Raw genomic sequence first — 6089 nt, 5'->3', positions numbered from 1 at the left:
AAGGTAGGGCAGGGTGGGGGTAAGGGGGAAAGATCAACCAAAGGACTTATATGCAAGCATATAGGCCTAACCAATGGACACGGACAACAGAGAGGTTAGGGCATGAGCAGGGGGGGGGAGTAGGGGGTAACGTGGGGATAAGGACACATATGTAATATCTTAATAAAAATATATTTTAAAAAATGATGGTTAATCCTCAATTGGTGTTTGTTACAGTTAACATCTCTGTTACATGTGTGCATTGAATTACTTGTTATCCAAGCGTAGCAGCTGTTCCTTACCATTTATCATCAAGGACTTTAACTGGATGTCTTCTTCAACTTTTACTCTTTCTTAACCATTTTTGACAATTCTCTTTGTAGTGATTTTTCTTCCATTATCAATTTTGGTAGAATTCGATACGGGCTTGAAGTTGCCCATCCCACTACCATCAAATGACATGGAAAGGAATGAAGTGAGACCCCCATGACCTATTGACTTGAAGGAAGTAAATCCTGTATCAAAAGAGGGAAACCCTCCGCTGAAAGCCGTGAACCTTGTGAAGTCAGAGAAGAATGAGCTGGTGCCCCAGTTCCTGCTCCCACACAGACCCTGCCGAGTCCCAAAGAAGTCATCAAATTGGTCTTTAAAGAAGTCGAATGAAAATGAGTCCCTTCCACCATAAAATTCCCTGAACACGTCATCTGGTGTCTGAAATGTGAATCCGAACTCGATTGGGTTGTCCATGTGACTTCCACCTCCACCTCCACCTCCACCTGCACCATTTAATCATTCTTTGCCATATCTGTCATAGATGTCCCGTTTTTTGTTTTTTGTTTTACTATTGGAGAGCACCTCCTATGCCTCAGCTATTTGTTTGAATTTCCTCTCTGCTTCTTTATTCTCAGGATTTTTATCTGGGTGCCACTTCAATGCCAGTTTCTGGTAGCCTTTTTAATGTCCTCGGTGGAAGTATGTCTCTGCACACCTAGAACTTCATTGTAATCCGCCATGTTTTACAGGCAGTTGGAACGAGTCCCACAGCAAGCGGAGCCGGTGGTGGGCAGGCAGCGGGATGGCAGCCCAGTCTCCTCAGCTTCTGAGCGGCAGCACTGGTGAGGGCAGCGGCTCCTCGTGCTTTCCTGGCTTATGTTTTTTAAAAATTTATTTACTTATGTTTTTTAATCTTCACCTGAAGGTTTGTTTTTATTGACTTTAGAGAGAGGGAGAGAGAAAAACAAAAACAAAAACACTGATGTGAGAGAGAAAAACATCAATTGGTTGCCTCACGTATGCCCCCCAACTGGGGACCAAACCTGAAGTCTAGGTACGTGCCCTGACCAGGAATCCAACCCATGATCTTTCCATGTATGGGACACCACTGCAACCAAATGAGCCATGCTGGCCAGCATGGAGGCTTATGCTATTTTATAATCAGTGAGGAAAACAAAGGATCAAATATTAAATGTCACAATGTAAACTATCCAGTATCTCATCAGTTTTAGTAGCATTTAATTGTTGAGTCTGTAAAAAATTCAATGTCTATTTGATAAGTTGATTGTAATGATAGACTCATACATTAAACATAGGAAAGTACTACATGATCAATTTCTCAATGAGGTAAAAATTTAATCTATTTTCCTTACACCATTGTTTAGTCTTAATATTATTAGACTTTCAAAATGTCCTTGGGAGATTTCATTGCAGATCTCACTGTAATAATCTATTTAAATAAAATAAATCTTACTTTTGTGCACTGCTTATCATTATGTTCCAAGATTATTTAGTAATTTATCCCTATAATTTTACTCTACCTAATGTTTAAAATCTCACTTTTCTAAGTGAAATCAATAACAAGCATAGGCTGGGATCTCAAAATTCCATGAAGGAAATATGCATATGTATAAACAAAAGCATTCCTTCCAGGTTTTCTTTAATGAGGAATATAAAACTAAATATGGACACATAATCAATATAGTACTGTAAGATAAAGGTTTCTTTGAAAATGTTTGTGGTCAGTTTTTATACTGTATTAGTATTAGTCAGAGAAACAGATCCAGTAGAAGATTATCTATCTGTCTGTCTATCTATCTATCTATCTATCTATCTATAAAATAAGGAATTGGCTCTTATGATTATGCAGGCTGACAAGTGCCAAAATGTGCAGTCAGCAAACTTGAGACCCAGGAGAGCTGATGGTTTAGGTCCAATCTAAAGGCCAATAGGCTCAAGACCCAAGAAGTTCAAATTGAAGGCAGGGGAAAAAAACAGTGTCCCCACTTGAAGGCAGTTAGGAGGGAGGAGTTCCTTCTGATTCCGAGAAGGGTCAGAATTTGTGTTTTATTCAGGCCTTCAACTGATTAGATGAGCTCACCCATAGTAGGGAAGATAATCTACTCAGTTTACTGTTTCAAATATTAATCTCATGGAAAAATATCCTCACAGGCATACACAAAATAATATTTAAGTAAATATTTGGGTACATCCTGGCCCAGTCAAGTTGACATGTAAAATTATCCATCACAGTAATATTCATAATAAATGCAGAGTCAACAATAAAAATCCTAGTGTCATAATCTATGAAAACTCTGTTTTGACTTTCAGTTCCCTTCATCATTTAAAAGTGTTACAGAACTAATAGTTACACAACTAATGTTAGACTATAAGTTATGACTCAGTTGTAGTTGAGCATCTATTACAGTGGGGCCTTGACTTACTAGTTCCCCGACTAACGAGTTTTCGAGATATGAGCCGTCTCTCGGCTGATTTTTTGCTTTGAGTTGCAAGCTAAAATTCGGGTTACAAGCCAGCTTCAGATACCCCACCTCTAGTTGGCGCAGCAAACGTCACGAATGCCACAACATCAGCCCAGCATCACATGTCTCACTCATTCACTTTTTGATTTGACATCCGAGTAATTTGAGTTACGAGCTCCGTCACGGAACGAATTAAACTCGTAAGTCAAGGCCCCACTGTATATGAGTTTGGAGCTCCTATTCTTTCTGCAGGTTATGACCAATTGCCCTCTCTGTCTTTATTAACTTCCATGTTGTATTACATCTCTCCAGCCCATAGCAAAGCCTCGTGTGCTTCTAGGTCACCATGCAGTAAACAATAAGTTTCCTAAAGTTTCTTTATGGAAGAGGACTCCACTTCATTGACCTTTAAGACACTAGTGTGTAATATACAAGGAAGTCTAGGTGGATATCACTTACTGATAACTTTCTACCGTGGTGGCATCGAAAACAGGCTAATGTTGAGAAAAGCTAGAGCTGGGGAAGCATCTTCCCAGCTAATGGGGCAGCTACAGAGGACAGACAGAAATGGTGGAGAACTAAAGCCTGAGGTCCTGGATCAGATCCAGGCCTGCAGACACTGTCCAGGAGGTGGAACTCATTACACACTGAGGTTCACCCTGCAAGCACAGGCCACTGGGAACTCTACGGTGTGGAACTTGCATAGGGCTCCAATGAGTCCAGGGTGCAGAGTCTACCCCTGCCTTTCTTTGCAGAGAGAAGGTGGCCCTGCAGTGCCGTGGATTTACTGCTGGTACAGAAGTACACAGATATTTGGGCGGTAGTCGCTGACTCCAGTATTTGATCTAGAGACACTGTACCCGTTGGTGACATCTCTTTTGCCAGTGATACCAGCACCGATTGATTAATGGATCAGCCTCAGCTCATGGCCCAGGTCTTGTTGATGCAGGACTTATGGTCATGATTATTAGTCTGGTGATACCTCAGAGTCACCTTCTTTTCTGATCCTGTGACCTTGTATCTTAGGTTGTGGGTGATTCAGGCATCCAGGTGTCCTATAAAGAGGGAAAGAGCCTGATGTTGTAATCCTAAGAAGGCTTGGGCTGAAGTCTTGAGAATCCAGGACAGTTAGCTCACCTATACTCACCTGCCCACAGGAGACAAAGAGCCACCCAGAAGAAGAGCCTGGTGAACATTTCAGGTCCAGGGCAGAATCTCATGTCTTCCTATTCTGTTTTGAGGAAATAGACACAGTGATGTCACTGTCCTTGACAAATGCCTGAGCTGTAACGCTACCCTGCCACACCCCTTCCTCACAGGAACAAATCAATGATCCTCTCAGTTACAGGAACCACCTGATGTCCAGGCAATTTTCAAGACTTCAAGGTCAGGGTCATTGGAATCAAGTTTTATTTTACATGGCCTCAAATTCATCAACTCATAGGAACCCTGCCATCTGTGCTCAGGTCCCTGTGTGCATATCAGGGGTAAGTGTTCTCCCTTGGTTTCAGCGGAGGCCATGGAAGACTGGACCACCTATGTCCTTGTGACTGTGCTCTTTGTGAAAAAGATGAGGCTTATTAGGGATGTGGATGGGTTATGCAGCCAGAGGTACATGTGTCTTATGCCTCCAGGAATGTCTTGCACCCACCAAATGGAAGAATATTGATTGACCATAAATGTGTTACAGTGCCAAGCTTACAACTAGTGAATATCATTATGAGGTGCTATTTCTTATACAGGTTATAACTTAGTGTGAGGTGACCCCATTTCTGTGACTGCATACCTTGATGTCATCATGATGGGCAACTATAATCACACAACAGTGAGAAAGGACTCGGAGTCAGAAATCAGAGGGGAGGAGAAAGTTGGGTCATCACATGAAAAGGCTTGCAGCTTGGGACCTGGCAAACCCAAGAAGGGCCTTTACATTTTATCTAGGACTAAACTGGTCCCAGGGGACCATGAGCCACACATCAAAGGAGCCCACTTCCTGAATCTGTATCAGTGCAAAACAAAGAGTTTTTCAGCTAGGGCTCACATTGTTTGGGTTAGAGTGCATGGAATCCCAGAAATCTGAGGACTATTCTCATAATAATGTATCAACTACCCATAATGTTAGTATTCTTAATAATACCCCGATTTATTTAGGGAAATAAGAATTCACCAGGTGCCGTAACCGGTTTGGCTCAGTGGATGGAGCGTCGGCCTGCGGACTCAGGGGTCCCAGGTTCGATTCCGGTCAAGGGCATGTACCTTGGTTGCGGGCACGTCCTCACTGGGGAGTGTGCAGGAGGCAGCTGATCTATGTTTCTCTCTCATCGATGTTTCTAACTCTCTATCCCTCTCCCCTCCTCTCTGTAAAAAATCAATAAAATATATTTAAAAAAAAAAAAAAGAATTCACCAGGACTAGCTCCTTTGTAATTTATTTTAAAATTAATTAATTAGAGTGACAAATTTGATGTTTAATACAAAATGTACCTCATCAGAAAAGAAATAATAAAGAGTTACTTTAATGACCTAAAAATGTGGCCTTTTAGCATTTAGAAATGGAAACTAGCAAAAACAAATTTGAAATCATTCCAACATAATGTACAGGCTATATCAGTTCAGATAAGCAGTCTTGTGCAATAAAAAAGAAGCCCAACATTGTAGCAACATATAACAACAAGGACTTATTTCCTGCTCACATAACATGTCTGTCATGGGGAGATTAGGTCCCTACTCCATAACTCTCTTCTCTAGCTGATTTAGGCTAATAGAGAAGCCATCAACTGGAGAGTTTCTGTACTGGCACCATGGCACATAAAAAAGGAGACAAGCAAATCATGTACTGGCTCTTAAATCTGTAGCCCAGAAATGAGTCACTTCTATTTACATTCCTTTAACTAAAGCAAGTCAGATACTTTAATGGGGTACATTAAATCTTTGAAGCCCTATTCTAAAAACCACAAACATTTCAAAACAAATAATTAGTAGTAAAAATCCTATCTAATAAAAGAGAAACATGGTAATTAGCGTATGACCGCTACACTTCCCATTGGCTAATCAGGGCGATATGCAAATTAACTTCCAGCCAAGATGGCGGTTAACCGCCAACAAAGATGGCGGCTAATTTGCATATGTAGGCACAATGCTGGGATGCGAAAGGGAAAGGATGGAAGAAGCCCCCTGCCACTGACGGTGATCAGAAACCCAGGGGGGAGCTAAGAGCCGGGGGCAGGGCAAAGATGGCCCTGGGGGCCGCCTTTGCCCTGCCCCCCAGCTGTGATCAGAGAACTGGGAGCCTTTGCCTCCCCGGCCAGTGATAGCGGGAAGCAGGGGTGGAGCCAGCAATGGGAGCTGGGCAGGG

At 42.0% G+C, this 6089-nt stretch overlaps 1 pseudogene; it reads right to left on the bottom strand.

Annotated features, from left to right (window-relative positions):
- Nucleotides 1–246: 246 nt before the first annotated feature.
- On the bottom strand, nt 247–1108 carry LOC102240555 (annotated as a pseudogene).
- Nucleotides 1109–6089: the final 4981 nt, after the last annotated feature.

The sequence above is a fragment of the Myotis brandtii genome, unplaced genomic scaffold, assembly GCF_000412655.1.
Source record: "Myotis brandtii unplaced genomic scaffold, ASM41265v1 scaffold445, whole genome shotgun sequence".
Taxonomy (NCBI): domain Eukaryota; kingdom Metazoa; phylum Chordata; class Mammalia; order Chiroptera; family Vespertilionidae; genus Myotis; species Myotis brandtii.
The sequence above is the reverse complement of the archived record's forward strand: the minus strand, read 5'-3'. Positions and strand labels throughout refer to the sequence as shown.